Source organism: Crotalus tigris, unplaced genomic scaffold (assembly GCF_016545835.1).
Source record: "Crotalus tigris isolate CLP2741 ecotype Arizona unplaced genomic scaffold, ASM1654583v1 scf7180000023780.715972, whole genome shotgun sequence".
NCBI classification, from domain to species: domain Eukaryota; kingdom Metazoa; phylum Chordata; class Lepidosauria; order Squamata; family Viperidae; genus Crotalus; species Crotalus tigris.
Window position 1 is genome coordinate 154,939 of NW_024100181.1, and position 20,076 is coordinate 175,014.

Consider the following 20,076-nt stretch of genomic DNA (forward strand, 5'->3'; position numbering starts at 1 on the left):
GATTTTTACCAATGCTTCCTACAAAATTCAACCCCCAAAATCCTACAATAGAGCAAGTATGAAAAATTAAAGTGTCTATGATCTGCTTCAAAAAGATATTTGCCAATAGGGTAAATGGGCATTAAAATAGTAAGTATCAGTTGGTGTAAGCATGAAGTGATGCTCTTGGAGAAGGACAACTTTGCACTCACATTATTAGGAGAGAAGCAGAGAAGGGCTCATAGAGTTATGCTAGCTGGACATGTGAGTCTAATTTGTTGCTATGAAGTTGCTATGAAGAACTATAAATTCTGTGTTTAATATCATTAGGAAAACAAATAAATTATCAGTATCATCATATGAATCAGTGCTGTGTCATATTTTACCAAACAAAAATAGGACAACTGAACATAAGGTGCTGACAAAAGCAAAAAAAAATAATCAGCACTTGGCCAAAAAGAGTTGAGGGTGTTCAGTTTAGTTACAAAAATTCATAAAATGATACCTTGAAGAGAAAGTTGAAAACCAGCAACTGAAGCAAACAAATTCAAATAAATAATAGGAAAAACCTCCTTATGCAAACCATTATTATCAATTCATTATTAATTAGAATTGAATGATGGCCAGCAAGTCAGATCAGTTAAATAAATCCACAGAAATTAAAACTGGCTATCACTAATAGTAAACTGTAACCCCTACGAGGAACCAACAGTATTGTTTTTTGAAAGATAATTACTGGGGTCCAACTGCTATCTGCTACCCTCAATGTTCTTATCAAGTATGTCAAGTTAGCCATGGTTGGAATTAAGATCCTTAATTACAATATATAAACCTTTGGATTGATTGAGCAATGCAATTATATAAAGCAATTATATAAAGCCTAAACAGGAGCTAAATAGCATAATTAAACATTAATTCTTAAGAAACAAGGATGGGACTTTTTTTTTTAAAAAAAAAAAGCAGAACTATAAAAAATATCATGAAATTCAAAAATGTGTTCCAGATAAAGAAAGTCTGATAATTTTATCCAGAATTATTCTTTCTGAAATGCATGTATTTTTATTTGAATGCAATGTAGCTTCTGGAGGATTCCTACTGTCAAAGAAAACATTGGTAGATTTAAGATCATCAAATCAAAATTAATGATACAGTTCTTAAATATGCATTTATTAAATTACTAATGACACATGCTATTAAAAGAATACATATCTCGTGCTATAATAACATATATAAAGTTAATTTTTTTTTATAGCTTGTCTCTTCAAGAATATTTTCTCTCATCCTTAAATAATAACAAACTGTTCATGCAGCCAAATTATAATTTACAGGAAATGTTCTACTTAATTTATACCCCCAGAATATAATGAAGAAATTTTCATTTGAAAATAGGAAAAAAAAATACATTTCATTATTGATACAAATATAGAGTAAATTGATCTTGTACTAAATCTTTGTTAGCTGAAGTGCTATGTATTTTTAGTTGAAGCTTGGTTAACAAACTTTGAAACAGATTCTATAATATTTTTAATAATGCTGCATTAAAATGAAATATTACTTTCAACATGGTGACTCTACATCTCAAAAAACATATTATTTTATGTGTGTCAAAAGATTTATTTTAGCTTTTGGACTCCCATTTGCAACAATACAAATTCATGGCATTCACAACTGCATCTTACAGCAGAATATATATGAAAACATCAAGTTGGTTTTCCCGCTGGAAGAAAAAATATTTGTCACTGTATATAATACTGCTAAGAAATATATCTTTGTAACATCTGTTCCATTCATTCTACCTACAAGATATTTTTCAATGTAGTGAGTTTTGGACTATTACTATCTCTTAGTTTGATGTAATTTGTACACATACTAATTAGGCCCCAAAATGTTGCTGTTTTGGAATTAAAGTACCATTAAAATCAGATTTTCATAAACTATATCAACATAAGCTCTTTTTATAAGGAATACCGAATTTTCCGGTGTATAAGACAACTTTCTAAAGCATGCAAATCATCTCCAAAGTCGGGGGTCGTCTTATACGCCAAGTCGTCTTATACACCGGAAAATACGGTAACAGAAAAAAATAACAAGGTATTGCTCTCTTTTGTACTTCATTCCATAAGCTTGTCACACATACTTCTAAATAGCATACTTCTAAATTTGCTTACGAAGATTTATCACTTCATTTATGTTTGGGAAGCATATTTCTCTTCTGTCTTCTCCCTGGCAAAAATGTGTGTTGTGTAATTATATATACACATATATGCCAATTAATTTCCATATATTAGTCCAGCTTTCCATCCTTTTTTCAGGGTTATGTGAATATATTGTTTCACCAAAAACACCTGGCTAATTAACTTTTCTTATAAGGAATATACACTTGTTTCTAAACTTATATAAAGTCAGTTACTTTAGAATACCACCTTACAAACATCTTAAAATGTAACACCTATTCCTCACATACAACACAAAATTATCTTTATTAAGCTAAAAAAGGAACAACTGTGTATTTTCAGAAGTGTTCTCTAACATCACAGTTCAGAAGAGTCAATACTCTTCCCATCCTGATTCTTCAGAGTCATAAGAAGTGTTACCAAGCTCCTAAATATGCTTAGTCAAACCACATTATCACAATGGGGCGACAAATGTAAACATCACTTTTAACTTAAGATACTCTTAAGTATCTTCACATTATGCATGCAGATCTTGGGTGCCAGTAGCTGAACAGAATTACAGTATAAGCTTTCTGTGATTATATCTGATAATAAAAAATTAGCAATTATGAAGGAATTTGCATAGGACATGTTTTAAAATGCTGGACTAGGATTGGAGAGATCCAGGTTCTAGATCAGAGGTCCCCAACCTTTTGGGCACCAGGGACCAGTTCTGTGAAGAGAGGTTTTTCCATGGACTGGAGAGTGAGTGGTTTTGTGTGCTGTCTACATCTGTGGATGGGGCTTTGCTTATTTGTGTGGGCCGGTTGCTGGCATGCCACAGCCCGGTACTGGTCCATGGACCTGGGGTTGGGGACCCCTGTTCTAGATGCTCTTCTACTGTGGGAGCTCACTGGCCAACTATGAGCCAGTTACTCTTATCAGTTCTCACCCACCATTTTACACAGTTGTGTGAAAAATAGGAGGGAGTACTGTATATGCTTCCAAAAACTCTCAAATTAAAAGCAGGCTATACTGCGGTAATAAATATTCATTTTTTCATTTAGATCCTCTGATTTTTTTAAACTTGCAACATTGAATTTATGTGTGCATAAACATGTGTCAAACTAAAATTAGGGTCACACAACCCTGCGGTACAAGTTTTAGAGCAGCGGTTCTCAACCTGTGGGTCGCGACCCCTTTGGGGATCAAACGACCCTTTCACAGAGGTCGCCTAAGACCATCGGAAAACACATATTCCTGATGGTCTTAGGAACTTAGTCTAAGATACGCGGCAGTGTTCTTTTGCAACTCAACAGCTGCATCCACCTCGGGATTGGGGAATGGCTTTAAGTTTAAAGGCTCTCCGTGCGGTCCTGGATGTCCTTTGGCTGAATTAAACAGGAGCGCTTTTTCTGGGGAAGCCTTTTCATAGCCGAGCTGGTCTCTCCACGTATTCTGTGGAGGAGTCGGCACGACATTGCTTGGCTTTGTCCCACAAACCATGGAAGGTCAGCTTAGTCTGAATGCTTCCTGAGTGCAGGAAGGCACCGAGTGGTGCTAACCAGAGTCGGAAACTTCCTCCGCTGCCCCAATCGCTAGTTCTGTGCAGGGAATCACCTGCACTAGATGGGAACGGCATGTCCGGGGGAGAGCAGAGAGTCCCAGATTCCGTGCAGGCCCAGCAGAGCCAAGCAGAAGTGAAAGCCATTGATTATTCAGGCAGGCCCAGAGTTCTCTGAAGGACGTTTGGTTTCATTCTGGCTCGGGGAAGCATCGCTCCCTCAGGGGGATCATGATTTCTGGCAAGCGGCCAGTTATTGAAGCCCGACTTCTTCCTATCCCACTACCGCCCTCCCCAACTCTGAGCCCCCTCCTCTCTTTCATCCTTTACTTCATGCCCTGCGGTGTGGTTGGTGCCCTCTGCTTTTCCTCGACAGCTAAAGACAACTTGCTCGCTCACAGCTTTTTCCTCTCTTCCCACGGCAGCTGATCTCCCCCCCCTGTCCTCTCCTCCTCTGAGATCCCTGCAGCCCTCCATAAGACAGCACGTACTTTTTAATTCCTGCTGCTCAATCCCTCCTCCTCCCCCCCCCTTGATGGCTTCCTACTTGTGGGATGCAGGGGAAGGGGGCACCATTTCATTACAGGTGGGAGGAGGAAAACTGGTCCAGGCAGTGAAAAGGGAAGAGATCAAGGGGGGAGGGCTTTGGAGATGAAAGCTGCTTTGGGTGGATGTTTTGGTCTGCAGCATGTGTTTACCTTTCCCCTCCTGCCTGCCATTTCTCTGTTTCCTAGTGTGCCTCTGGAAAGCCAGGAAGGGGGGGGGGGCAAATGAATCTGCTCCTAGTGTGGAATCAAGAAGCTCCAAGGGGCCTTTTCTTGCAGTTGCTGCAGTAATGCCCCCCATTCTTCCTGCCCTGGCTGCTGCACCAAAAGCAGCTGATTATTGCTCAGTGGAACCAGCAGTTGGGTGGGAGGAAGGAATGGATTTCCCTTCTGCTACCTCTGCCTCAGTGGACAAGACCTCCTTCCAAAAATCTCTAAGATTCTGATAGACACAGCTCAAGAACTGAGCTATGCTGGCTCAGGAATACTGGGAGTTGAAGTTCATGAGTCATAAAAGAGCCAAGGTTTCCCTTCTGCCTTCTTCAAAGAGAGAAGGTCTGAAGGTCATTAGGATCAATTATCCTGGAAGGACAGGAGTCCTCTTCCACACCCTCAGTGAATTTCAGCTGGAGGTATAAAAATGGGCAGTATCTCAGGCTGAAGAGGCAAATTGTATGGGCCACATCACACACATGGACAACAAATGTCTACAAGTATAGCTCCCCTTGAGTATCACCTCAACTAATCCTTATTTTCTCCTACCCCATAAGCACTCCCCCCATACACAATTATATTAATTTTTCAGAGGTCATGCTTAACCTAAGCAGGTAACTTCAAGGGCTCATTTAAAGAAGAGAAAATGTCAGCCATAGGTGGAGCAGCTGAAGGTATGATTCGGCACCCATACTTCAAGACAAAATTTCATTTATTTGTAATTAGAAATAAATATTTCACAATATATAATATAATGTCTAGTTTAATGAAGAGAAGGATGAGGGGGGACATGATAGCAGTATTCCAGTATCTCAGGGGCTGCCACAAAGAAGAAGGAGTCAAGCTATTCTCCAAGGTGCCTGAAGGCAGGACAAGAAGCAATGGATGGAAATTAACCAAGGAGAGAAGCAACCTAGAACTAAGGAGAAACTTCCTGACAGTTAGAACAATTAACTAGTGGAACAACCTGCCTCCAGAAGTGGTGAATGCTCCAACACTGGAAGTTTTTAAGAGGAGACTGGACAGCCAATGGTATAGGGTTTCCTGCCTGAGCAGGGGACTGGATTAGATGATCTCCAAGGTCCCTTCCAACTTTATTATTATTATTATTATTATTACTATTACTATTATTATTAGTTTTTGTGATTAATCACTATGCTTTAATTATGTTCAATTTGTAACAATGAAAATACATCCTGCATATTAGATATTTATATTACAATTCATAACAATAGTAAAATTACAGTTATGAAGTAGCAATGAAAATAATGAGGAATTGTATTAAAGGGTCGCGGCATTAGGAAGGTTGAGAACCACTGTTTTAGAGAGTTGGAATGGAATGGCCTGAAAATAAAAATAGCCCCTAAAATTCCTTATAGATACGAATCTGTAATAATCAGAAAGGCTTGCTTCATCTTGTAATATCTTCACATTTTGAATGATATAAAATCAGACGAGGAAGTTTGCTTGTTTGTCTACCAAAGATGTGAAAAAACAAAATATTCCATAATTAAGATGTGATAATATCCACATATAAAATTAACATACTATTAAAATCAGATCTGTTCAAAACCAAGCCTGCCTGAGGGAAACAGAAGTATCTTCATTATCATTGTCTATTCTGCCCCTACAACTCCTATCTAAATTTATTTTTGTAGCATTATTCTAAGGATTGTGTTTCAGTGCTGTACTTGGATAACAATGAGTAATATTTCTGAATATTAAGTATGCTTTTTTCTATAAGTACTCTGGGCTATTTTACAGCATTCCAATAAATACTCTTTGTTGTTTTGAACCTGTGATATAGTTGATTGTGTTTCTTCCCTTTCTCTGATAGAAAGAAGAGAATATTGTTGTGTTAGATATGTGTTTGGGAGTAAATGAATGAAATAAACGAAACATTACTGGTTTTGAGTAAAAATTCTTATTTATCTATGATGCAAAGAATTCAGAAAATGGAACAGTTTTGGCAGCTCTGTCAATTTAGCTTGGCTCAAAAGGAGAGATTTATCTAAAAAGCTTGTGGCAATGTTTCAAATCATGTGTACAGTACATAGGCACTGGCATGCAATATTATGTGTATTATAGCTTTTTGAAAAAAAAACATACATTGTTAGCAGTCTTTAATATCATTAGCCTTGGTATCCTTGAGAGCACAGTTTATGATAATTCCCTTTTTCCTTATATTTATTTCTTTGTTATACAACCATTTCTAAAGGGTACAATAGGGAGATTACTCCTTACTTCCAAAGTAAGTTGTTGAGAGATTCCTCAGGGCTTTTTATCTCCCAAATGTTTTAATATCTACAAAAGCTTTGCTTATTATATATTCACACAGGTCACTATACTTTTAAATAAAGTAGGAAATTTCAGAGAAGAGACGCTATACATTTAACCTTGAAAAGCAAAAAAGTAGGATATGATAGCACTCTTTAAATATACCTCAGGAGATGTTACAGACATGAAGGACAAGATTCTAGATAGCGGAAGATAAAATAATGGACTTAAATTACAGGAAGGCTGATTCCAATTTAACGTTTTAAAAAAACTTCCTAAGAACAAGAATAGTTCAACAATGGGATGAACTATTGTTCCTGTTCTCTGGAACACCACCACCTCCTCCAAGGTACATATGCCCCTCCCCCACTCTGGCCATCATATTCAGGAATTCTGAAAACCTGACTCTTTCCCTAGGTCTAGGCCTACAATGGTCTTAAATTTTTGAATATCTTTTCATGATTATTTTTCTTCCACCATTTGAGCTTAAATTGTATAATTGATATCACTGTATACTGCCAATAATTGGATCTTATAAAGTTCTAAAAAAAAAATTGGAAAAATAATAGGCCTTGTTTCAAGTAGAAGCTGAAATTTATTGGGAAGGAAGGAAGGAAGGAAGGAAGGAAGGAAGGAAGGAAGGAAGGAAGGAAGGAAGGAAGGAAGGAAGGTGATCTCATGGATATAAAAAAAAAGCTCAGTTTTAAAATACAGCCTTAACTGTACAGAATATAGTTCAGTTTCCTGATTACATCTCATAAGCAGAGAGAGACTATCTACAGTATATCATGAATTCGGGATTGTTAAATCTTGGCTGATCCTATCCTAATATTGTAGCAAACTTATCTTCTTTGTTATAGTCCATTGTTAGTAAAGCCAAAATTCTTGACATATTTTTCAATAATGTATATGTTAAACCTGAATCACACTTTCAAAGGTGGCAAGTCGTCAAAATTAGCACTCAAAGTATCAAGACTTCCCATTCTCCTTCATTGGTACTTCCCATTCTGTGAAATAGTACAGCTACTTTAAGCAGTGCTGGCATTGTTGGAGGCTTGCAAACACAGAGATGGCACTGCTGTCAGAACTGCTACCAAGTATTCCTTATACATGCTCAGATGATGCAGTAAGGCCTTTAAAGTGTCCAAGCCTTCAAGCAAGAGGTTCAGAAGAATATGATTTACATTTCCTATACAAAGTTTTGACCAGCTATAGCTGAGTGTTGTATTATAATCTTAGTGTTAAGCATATTAATCAGTCAAATTCAAGCGATGACTTGAATGGTATGAAAGTGTCCAAATCCCAGTGTCACATCACAGGCTAAAACAAGAGCAGAACAATCCTTTGCTTGGAATACTTTGGAATACTTTGACATTTATTGGGAACAAGGTAACAAAATGTGATTCTTAATACAGGTAGTCCTCAACATACAACTGTAATTAAGCCAGGAATTACAATTGAAGGTTGTGCAGGTCCTTATGTGATTATCACATGATTTTGCCAATTTTATGATTTTTTGTGGTAGTCATTAAGTGCTGTGGTCATTAAGTGAGCCCATAGTTTGCAATGGAAAAGGGCAAAAAAAATGTAGTAAATTATGGTGCCACAAGCACATGTGACACAAATGGGGGTGGTGCTAGTGCCCATGTGACACTTGCTAGCACCGCCTTGTTTTTCCTGCCCCGTTTTCACCAGTGCCCGCGTTTTTTGCCAGCAGCAGGGCGCTAGTGCAAGTGGGGTGAGTGCATGCACATGTGATAATGTGTGGTTTTGGGTTGCCTACCCCTGGACTAGAACATCTCCAAGGTCCCTTTCAACTCATGTTATTTTGTTAATTTCCAGAGTGTAGCAGCATGCCCATTGGGGGTGGGGGCCTTGGGTTGTCCATATTGCACAATTGCTACCATTGTACTAACTCTCAGTATTTCTGGGGGGCATTCAAAATGCTGTCTTTAAAGCCCTTCATGATGTGGGATTATTTGCTAAATCACCTATCCCTGAGGATATCTGTCCATTCCAGGGGTAGGCAACCTTGGCTCTTTTATGATTCGTGGACTTCAACTTCCAGGCTCAGGAATTCTGGGAGCTGAAGTCCACGAGTCATAAAAGAACCAAGGTTGCCTACCCTTGGCCCATTCCATTAAGTCAGACAGGACATTTCTCTTAAATGTGGTGATCTAGGTCAACCTAGGAAGTATGCTTTAAAATAGTGGCCCCTGCCAGATGAAACACCCTCAACTCTGAGAATTGGCAGTTCTTCCCTTAAGTGGGTTATGGGTGACACTAGAGCCTAATGGTTATCAGGTTTATGTAAAGGGGATTGTTGGTTTAGGGCCCCTTTTGGAGGGAGGTTTGTTTTATTATTTTATATTCTTAATGCTAGTGTAAGCTGTCCAGAGTTTATATGGGCAGCCTTATAAATCTCATAAATAAATAAATCATACTAACAACCAAGCAAAACCTTATAAAAGAGGTAGAGCAATCATCAGCAAATTATGACATAAATATATAGCTGCAAAGAACTTTCCCCCCGAGATATAAATCTTGTACCATTTTCAGATCTCACAATGGCCTGCCAGCTGCAGATGTCCAAAAATTGTACTATAATTTGTGCAATATATGTTTGTTCAGTTTGTGATGAAATATAACTATTTTTGTTACAATCAACTAGCCACAATCTAATGGCAGAAAGAACAATCAAAATTGCAAGATGAATTCTGAACATGATCCATAAATTTTTGTTTTGTTGGTTTATATATAATAGAAATTCTCACTAAAGTTAAAGTGACTCAATTAACTAATATCTACAAAATCAGTTCTGATATTATAATTAGGTATAAATACTATTTAATATAGTTGCTCAACTATAACAAACGGAAAAAGCTAAGACAGTCCATGAGAAGCAAGTGTATGAAACAGAATCTGACACCATAGCCTCTGTTGCCACAATTATAAATGGCAGGTTTGGTTAGAAGGTGATACCTATAATTGGCACCACTGAATTGAAAAGTCTTGCATTAAGCATGAAAGCCTTTGAGCCAATCAGTCTCTTTCAGCCCAACTCACTTCACAAGATTATTGTTAAGGGGAAAATAGAGGCGTAAGGAGTGTGTTGTGTAAACTATTTATAAAAATAGTTAAGGCAGGATATAAATACATAAAAAATCGGAATAATCTGAGTTGTAGGTGCTGGGGAATTTTGGTATCTATTTTGGGACTAATTTGGAGGAGGCTAAGTATTTTTAGTAATCATGGTAAGCCATGTTTAGGGAGAAAATGTTCCACTTTGTTATCTGGGAATTGGGAAGGACCATGTCCTTTTTTCGGCACCATTGTAACTTTGAACGGTCACTAAATGAATCGTTGTAACTTGAGGACTACCTTACTCTGCAATGCAAATGGCTGTACAATCCTTGCTGCAAAACATGAATGCCTCTGAAGACCAGCCTATAGATGAGATGCTTCAGAATCATTGTTTAGTGGATTTATGGGAACCCCTTTGCAATGTCTAAACTTACCTTCTCTCCCTTTCCTTAATTACTGGTTTCCTTTGCCTGTCTGAGCCATTCCTTTTTCTGTCTTCCTTCTGCAATTTCTGCCAGATGGATTCGGTATGTGGGTCCCGCTGCATATGTATGGTTTGGGTCTGCAAGCCTGAACTATGCAGACTAACTAATTTTGTGCATGGATACAGGCAGTTGATTTAAATTAGTAATCATTACTCAAAGTAATATAAATGTGTATTCTTAACCAGGGCTTTTTTTTTTTTTTTTTGTCACAGAACGCCCAGAACAGAGTTCTAGCACCTTTTTTGGATGGAACCTTGTGGGGTAGGCAAGGCAGGTTGTATGACTTGTGTGAGTTCCGGCACCTTTTTTTTTTTTTTTTTTTACAAAAAAAGCTCTGTTCTTACCCAAGCTCTGTCCTTTTTTGGAGTTTAGCCTTTTATTGAAATATGCACAATTCTCTAACTACCTTAAATTAAGAATCATCTTTTTTTGTTGTTGTGTATATCTCTTCTCATACACAACCAAAACACAATGTAGACTATATGTTTAATTTGTTCTGGTTTTCAGTGGACAGTGACATCTTAAATCTCTCCCCCACCAACATGAATAGATTGTCAAGTTAAATTTGTTGAAAGGGTGATGGTCATAATATGATGGTATACCAAAATCACTAATGCATCACTTAGATGACTTGGAATGGATTGTGGTTGGTCTTACTAATCACTGATGCTCTACTTGGAACCTGAAATAGAGAACTTGGTAGGGCTGTCAATAACACTTTTAGATGACCTCTGTGATCTACCTCAAAAGTCTTTATACTGCATATGGTTAAACTTTCGAAGTTGAAGCATGAAATAGATTGCTAGAGATATGGAGAAAGACTTAACTCTAGAGGGCTCAGCATACATTTTATTATAAAGTTTCTAGTGTATTAAAGTCTGCTGTAAAAAAAGTTTTCTTTAATGTGTTCTAAACTCAGCATGTTTTGTTGAGTTATTTTGTGCCACAAGGACTAATGTCCCCATTTCTTTTCTCCAAATTTAATTACCGAACTCTTAAAAGCTTATTTTTAATCAGTTTTTGTATGTGGATTTGAACAAATGTACTTGCATACAAGCCAGCCATTGATGCAGAATTAATTATGGAGGTTGTCTGATAATGCTTCGTATACATTTAGTTTAGAGCAGTTTCACTTTTTGACATCTGGAAACATAGAAGAGAATATTACAATCCTTTTCCTCTGAATTCATCTGAATGAAGCTTGCAACGTATAGTTAACATCATCAGTGCTTTTCTGAGGAAGATGAAGATACTTTATTTACAGAAGACAATTATGACACTATTTCTGCAGAAATCTGCATTACATTCCTTGGAGCCAGATAATTTTAGGTCAGTCTTTAATGTTCGCTTGTTGATTGAAAAGAATGGTTGCTTCTGAAAATAACGTTAACTTGACCATGCTAAGCCAACTTCATAATGGGCTATGGGAGAGAAGCTGCTTTTATTCCATTAATTCCATTCCAAACTTCCATTAATATATTTCAGGCTGATCTTTAGAAGAATTCATATACACTATATAATACCAGTGCTAAAAGCATTGCATAGGCTGCCAATTTGTTACTGGACAAGATACAAAATATTAGTTATTATCTTTCAAGCCCACTGGCTGCCAATTTATTTCTGGGTAGGACACAAAATGCAGTTATTATCATCAAAGCCCTACAGCACTTGAATTAAGCCTGAGAGAATACTTTTTTTTGTAAGTCTCCCCATTGGTTTACGCACTTTTGCTTTATGTGAATTCAGTATTTTGCAACTGATAATTTTTGACCAAGAGTATTTGGATAATGTAGTGGTCAAGACTAAAGCTTGTAAACCTTATGAAATACATATGTCAATGCAGCTGAATTACCAGATCTGACACCATACTCTGTCACCTCGTTTTTCCATTGGTTCAAAGTCTCACCTTATGTGGATTTGCTTTTAAGCAATTCTTTTTAAGAGAATGTAACCCTAACATAAAGCAAAGGAAGCCTGCCTCCCCATCTATTTGTCTGTCTGTCTGTCTATCTATCACATTTTTAAACTGTCCATCTCCATCATTGAGGGACTATATCACTTACATGTACCCTTGAGGTAATCTAAAGCAGTTCACCTATAGTTGCCCTGTCTGTACTGCTACCCCAGACTCTAGAATGCACTCACTGCTAAGTTCAGAACTTTACCCTCTTTACTGTCTTTTTGATAAGTTCCAAGTCATAACATTTAAATCACTTTATATTCCTGATTTTAAATGTTTACAATAGTTATTACTCTATTTTAACAATGATTTTGATTTATTGCAATGTATAACAGTTCTTAATAATTGGTAATATAATATGTTCACTTAAAAAAGCAGGTTCAATATGAATTACTTTGCTGAATTGGACAACACTGCTTGGTGGTGCAGTGGTTAGAATGCAGCATTGCAGGCTAACTGCTGACTGCCAGGAGTTCGATCCTCACTGGCTCAAGGTTGACTCAACCTTCCATCCTTCCAAGGTTGGTAAAATGAGTGCCCAGATTGTTGGGTGAATCTGTAAACCACTTAGAGAGGACTGTAAAGCACTATGAAGCAGTATATAAGTCTAAGTGCTATTGCTATTGCTAAACTGATTAGTGTTCCCAATATGTTATGCATTTTACTGTGTTCCATTAAATTATAATCTAACAATTGATATTCATTTGTGCCTTTTAACAGAAAAATTGGGCATTGTGATACACTTTAGTTATGAAGATTCTGAAAAATAAATATTTTAGACTGTGAACCTTTTGAATATAAGGATTTTATGGATGTCTGTTTATATAGTCCTCCATTTAGTTCAAAGGTAATGGTAAGCTACTCCTGCTGACCTGCTTTGTGGGGCTTGAACTTTCTTCCCAAAAGTTTGTCTGAATGGCTTCATTCACTGAAAAGATAAAACAGCCTTAATTGACATTGGTTTTTCCATCATGGCTGCATTTGCTAACCTGTTCTAAAGCAATTAGTTAAATTAAATTTCCAATATTTCAATGCCCAGTTTTAGATTTATCCATTAATCTTACTGACATTGTTATCTATCATCTATTATTTCAATCCAAATTAAAACTAATTCAGCCAATGGAGCAAAAACTGAGCAAAACAAGTCTAAACTTCACAACAAGCAGATATCTACTAGATAATTTCACATTACAAAATATAAAAGTTAACGTTCTGATTGTTTCATTAGCTAGCGTTAAAGAAACTAAGCAACTAATTACTACAGAATCCCAGGGATATTAGCAGTATAATAGCATGACAACACCATGGACTGTAATGTGGTTCAATTTCCTTTTTAATCAATTCAATCAGTTTTATATCTTTAATGATATTATAGAAAAGGAAATAATTAGGAAAGTTTTTCCTACCATTCTGAATTCAAAAATTGATTCTCCCTTAATATATTTTACTAGATATCATTTCAAAGACCCTCCATAATATTGTTATGTTCCTCTTTCCCATTTTCAAATGTAAATAACAAGAAACTATTATTATTCACATAAGTTTTTAAAATGGAAATGTTTATATGTTTGATTGCATTTTTGTCACAATGCCACTACAGGTGATCCTCGAGTTACAATTGCAACTGAGTCCAAAATTTACGTTGCTAAGTGAAACATTTGGTGAGTTTTGCCCCATTTTACGACTTTTCTTGCCACAGTTGTTAAGGGAATCAGTGCATTTGTTATGTTAGTAACATGGTTGTTAAGTGAATCTGGCTTTCCCATTGACTTTGCTTGTCAGAAGGTCACAAAATGGGATCACATGACCACAGGACAATGCGACCGTCATAAATATGAACCAGTTTTGAAGCAGCTGATTTTTGATCTTGTGACCATGGGGATGCTGTAATGGTCATAAGCATGAAAAACAGTCATAAGTCACATTTTTCAGTGCCATTGTAACTTTGAATGGTCACTAAATGAACTGTTGAAAGTTGAGGATTACCTGTATAAGATACTTTTTATTTTTATACTGGATATCTGCTTATAGCCACATAGTAAAGTTACAAATTTAAATCAAGTATTCTGCAAAATTTGTTCATCAGCTGATGAGATATTGAATTAAATGGTCAGGGACATTAATCTATAAAGTAGTGGCAAGTTCCTGGAATACATAACAGCCTTTTTGGATAAAATGTTTAATTAGATGGTTGGTTTCAATTAACTTTTACTGAACTGAAAAAAAGCACAATGAAATTATTATGAAAGATAAATAAAAAGAGAAGAAAGTTGAAGCATGTGGTTTAAAGCTACCTTTCATCTAATTTTTCCTCTTGCTTTGTATAATTTTTCACTCACAGAACTGAAAACCCTTTTTAGTTTGGATGGGTGAAGCATCACACATATATTGTTCATGTAACTATGGTAACCTACAAATGACACCAATGTTCCTGTTTTATACACAAATGAAAGGACAGCTGTGGGGATCACATGCTTGCCAGAAAGAATAATATCTATGAATACACCAGTGTAGAATAGTGGTAAAAACGTTAGACTGGAAAACACAGGTTCAAATCAACCCTTAGCTACAAAACTCACTGGATGACTTCAAATGGGTCTATTTCTTAGCTCAATCTACCTCACAAAGGTGTTGTTGAGGGAAAAAATGGAGGAATGTGTATTTTGCTTGAAAATCCTGAAGGAAAGTTGAGATATAATTCCAAGAAAAAAATTAATAAACTGGTATAACTCAGTCTCAAATTTACAATTTGCTTTTTAACTAAAAGTCTATAAAATATATAAATTAAAGCTGCAGCCGAGGCAACATTTATTCAAAGTATCTGTGGTCTTTACCTCTGGGAATGTGGTATCTATTTTCTAAGTGAACATGAATGAAAGTTAAAATAAGTTCTGAACTTGCACCCAGCTCATATGTCTCTTCCTTTATAAATTAAATGGACCTAATGAAGTTTAAACAAATTAAACTCTGAGGGAGATGGGCAATTTAAAAATAGGATAGATAGATGATATATAGATGCTTAAAGTCATATTGTTACAAACCCTCCATAGCCTCGAATTACAGATTTTTTTTAGCAATTTCTAGGATTCAAGTAATTAAAAGAGGAAGGGGATTTCCCATTGTTAATACTGTCCAGAATAGTAATATAGATGTTTTTCCTAATTTCAGTTATGCTTAAGTCATATATATAGAAAACAAACCCACATTTTCTATTGGACTGGATATTATACATTACATTTAGCCAAGGTAATATTGAGATCTCCTTATTATGCATTACAGGGACCTAGTCAAATAAATCAATTATCTTCCTCATTTATTTAAGTTATTTCCAAAACAGAAATTTTTATGATTATATGACACTTACTTTGATCACTGCTTTCAACTTTAGGAAACTCAGATTAGAAGAGAAACAATTTATGGCTTCTGTACTATACTAAATTGCAGCGCCCCTTTATTATTTATGAAGCCAATAATGAAGCACATACTTTCACTATCACATTACATGGAATTTATCATTCCATCTTCATGAAGAACTTGCCTCATCTCAATAGCTAGGAGTTAAAGCATTCTGTTACTGAAACACCATTCATGTATAAACTCCACTGTTTCTGGCAAGAAACATTAACTACCAATTTAGGAATGACCAAGTACACTAGCAAAAATGTGTCATGAATTAACACCATTACAGCAACAAAAGGGAAGATTTCTAGCCATCTACTGTATTGTATACTTATTACCAAAAGAGTAAAACAAAGGGACCAGGTCACTGAAATCAACTCTGCAATTATGGTCTAAAATAGAACTTCAAATAAGGTACCACAGATTCAAACATTTATTTCTAGAAATACTTCCCAAATTTTTGGTCTCCATATGTTTTTGAACTAAAACTCCTGCCTTGCCTGAATGCTGGTCATATTATTTCAGGCTGCAGGATGTGTAGAATACCTGAAGGCCATCAAGCTGGGAAATGTTGATCTAAAAGGAATGTAAGAGCAAAGCTGGAGGGCAAATCTGGACTTGGAGAATTAATGGTTGGCTAAGTCTGTCACAAAAAAGGAGATCACTGAGCAGAGAGACCATCTGTGCCTTGCCTCTTTCAGTAGACTTCTGATTTGTAATTGACTTTAGTGACCTATTTATTAATTTTATAGGGCTTTAAAACTTTTTGTATTCTATTAGTCATCTTGAATGCTCACTTCAGTAAGGAAGTGGAACATAAGCCAATCAATTAAAGTTTATTCTGATGAAGCGCTCATTAACTTTCAGCTACGACCCATTCCTAGGTAACCGGATTTCAGCACTCCTCAAACATAGCAGACAACATCTGTTGTGCTTTTCCACACAACGATGTCATGCCTAAGACAATGCTTTCCCCTTCCCTAGTTCTTTGTGTAGACTTCTTCAGTAAGGCCTTGGACCAGAAGGGTTAACTGCTTTCTTGCTAAATGGGGTCTTTTATTTTAGCTATACAGCTTAACAAAAGAGGCAGCAACTGGTGCCTTGCATGCAAGGAAGCATATACGTCCACATTTACCTGCAGCCCAGAGTGCATGGTTTTGTTTAATGGGGCTGCACAATGTCAAAAGGTGAAATATGCAGGCCATACACAAACAAATGACTAGGAGTCGTGAAAGAAAATCTTAAACTCTCCCTTAATTTTAAATAAACTCTCTCAAAATAAAACATATTTTTTAAAAAGTCATCATTAAAAAGCAACCTTTTAGAATATTGTTTTATCTGGTTTGAATATAAGAAAGCTTGCTGCATGTTTTATTTGGGGTCAGTATCTTGAACATGAGTGAAAGAGAGAATGTACAAAAAACACTAGCATAAAACAGAAAATCTATTCAGGATAAAGGCAAAAGTGTCTCACAGTATTAAAAAAATAACACAAATACTTCTGTAAAATGTACCTTGAGAAAGTGTTATATACATTCTGAAAATAATGCATAGTGACAGCATTACATTAACATTTTGCAGTGTATAATATTGGCTAGAAATTGTTTTGTAAATAAATATATGTTCTGCTCACTTCATTTATCAAGGAAGGAACTGATAATATACTGGGCAAAACAAAAGAAAGAACTGGAAAATGAAGGTTGAAAGTTTGATCCTATTTCAGCCCAAAATAAAATTTATACTTAACCAAATATTACTAAGTTCTCTTCTTTTGAATAATTAGAATTTTGTTCAGTTAAAAGGAAAAGGCATTCCTTGGAACTGGATTCTCTTTCAATATGGAGGCCTCTTCCTCAACTTTGCCTTCAGAAGTGACCTTGTGGAAGGCCTGAAGTCTTCACTTTGAAAAATCTCACACTTGACTTCCAGGTTCTTGTTTCTGCATAACACTTTAAGCATGCAAGTTCATAGGCAAATGTTATCATCACCTCATCCTAAGCACTCTTTACCATGTCAACAAATTTGAAAAGATAAAAGGGGCTTCTTTGCACTTTAAAAGCAACCTGGAATCAATAAGTCCAAAGGGAATACAGTATGTTTAATTGCATAATGGTCAGCTATCCCAGAGAGAAAGCCATATAAATTTTTAAACAGAAAGGTGGGGGCAATCCTCACACTGAGCCTTTATGCCATTTTCTTAAGGTCTATTGTTAAACTGAAGCCTCCTTGTCTTTTTAAATACCTCCATGTGAATGGATGAGCAAGACATCTGCCAGGGTCCACTCACATTTGCATGCAAATCAGATATTTATGGAGACACACAGGCTGGTCCTTGGACAGGAAACACCAGTCTCCCCAAACTAAATTGGGATCAAGAAGTTCAGCCTCCTGCTTCTGCTGTCGGGGAACACCTTATTAGGCTTTTTAATGCAACTTCAGTAAAAAGCAGAAGGGGCAAATTAAGGAGGAAAGTGAAAAACACAGAAGCAAAAATGCATCTTAGACAGGGAAAGAACTAAAGTCAAGTCCATGCCACATGACCTTCTAGAAAGCATCTTACCACACAAATTCTGTCCTTCCATTTTTTTTATTTTTTATTTTTTACCTTTGCAGCCAAGAGAGCTTAAGAAATATCTCTCATGGTCAGCTCATATAATAGCCCAAGGCAACTTTCGTAATTTTTGGACAACTTTCTTGATATCAATAGATGGCTGAATATGCAAACAGGACAATAGCCAGATCACATGTTTTTCCACAAAGGAGGAGGAATCAGTCTTTAGACTGACACCTTCAGACCAGGAATCCGGCTCCCCAGAATTTTAGGGGGGGGAAGGGATGGATGGAGCCACCATTGCTTTTCTCACAACACAAAGGACACTAGCTGGCAAACTTTCCACACTTTGTCTGCCCGGACTAAATTATAGCTGGCAGGAACAGCTCCCTTTAGACTCTCCACCAGCTGGATAGAGACAGTAACTCTTTGAAAGCCGCAGGCACACCTCATTCCCTCCCCCCTCGATTCTTTCCCTTCGGCGAAGTAAGTGGGCAATGGGGTCCTTTATTGCTTCTTCCTAAGGGAGGGGAATCATTTCAGCCAGGCAGAGACAGCCTTGCCCTGTCCTTCTAACCCTTTCTTCTCTCCTCTGTCAACCTCGGTAGCGTTTGGGACCTTCGCTTCGCTCCCGAAAGTCTTACCAAGCGCGAATCCCCCGACAGAACCTTCCCAAAGAACAGCTGCCGCCGCTGCTAGGTGACACATCTAGCTCGCGTCCCTCGGGGGACTCGCGCACGGCTCCTTTCTGGAGAAAACCCACCACCTTCCTTACATTGAAGGCGACGAGCTTTTTTTTTTTTTTTTTGCCAGTTTCTCGCTCGTTCGCTCGCTCGTCCACCTCCTCCTGGCAGCCACGCGCGACGCCCCCTCCCTTTTCTTGCACTCACTCCATCGCACTTCTTACTTCTCCGTTAAACCCCTCAGCCCGCCGCCTCCGCCTCTCCTCTTTGCCCAGCTCTCAGAAGCAAGCACTTACCTAAAGGGGGGAAGGGCACGAGCGGCAGGCGAGGGGAAACTGCTCTTTGCGTCTCCCCATGCAAGCGCTCCGGAGCGATACTCCCCGGCCGCTGCCGGCCCTTGCCCGGAGGAAGTGAGGATGGGGGTGGGGTTGTACAGGTGCCACCTCCCTTGGAGCAAGAGATGGAGTCAAAGATGCCTAAGACTGCGGCTCCATCCGTTCAAGTTTGAAATGCTTCGACCTGACGAGGCAAGAAAGCGGGAAGACCGGCCAGGCGTTGCCCCTCTCCTCCTTCTCCACGCGCTGTAATTCCCACTCTGAAAAGCCGCGGCTAGTTAGTCCCCTTAATCGCCTTCTTTCTTTCTTTCTTTTCTTTCTTCCCGCTGCTTATTCGCTCTGCTCCGCTTTACCTCCCGCCGCCTCCTTTCCAAAGCTCGCTTTGCCCAGCCTGCAGCCGGCGTGCAGCTGGTGTAAGCAAAGCGAGTCAGCTGACGAGCCGGCCGCTCATTGGCTGCCTTCCCTCCGGCTCCCCCTCCCGCCTCCCCCCTCAATACACCAGAGACCCAAGGCCGACACCATCTGTACGGGCTGGAAACAAAGGAGGAAGAGGCCGCCTCGCTTAATAAGGGTCGGGCGCGCTCATGGCCTGTCGGAGAGCTGTGGGAACGGAGGGATTGCGGGAAGGAAAGAAAGAGAAAGAAAAGAGCCGTCTTGCTTTCCCCCCCCTCCCCGTTTACATACGCCCCTCTTCCCCATCTCTCTGGCCCTGGGGCCTGAACGGGGGCGGCGGGTGCTGCTCCTGTCGTTTTGGGCTGGAGGCAGACAATGCGAGGAAAGCAACAAAGGCAACAAAGCTGGTTGAAGACAACGTGCCTAACACACGTTAACCTAAGTTTGTGTACATA

General features: G+C 38.0%; 1 protein-coding gene across 1 annotated transcript in view; it reads right to left on the reverse strand.

Moving 5' to 3' along the window:
• LRRN1 (leucine rich repeat neuronal 1) overlaps positions 1–19,639 on the reverse strand; it is a 30,235-nt gene extending 10,596 nt beyond the window's left edge. The window contains exon 1 of the mRNA XM_039321682.1: positions 19,190–19,639. The gene's annotated coding sequence lies outside the window, so the exon portion shown is untranslated. The remainder of the gene's footprint in view (positions 1–19,189) is intronic.
• Between the last annotated feature and the right edge of the window lie 437 nt (positions 19,640–20,076).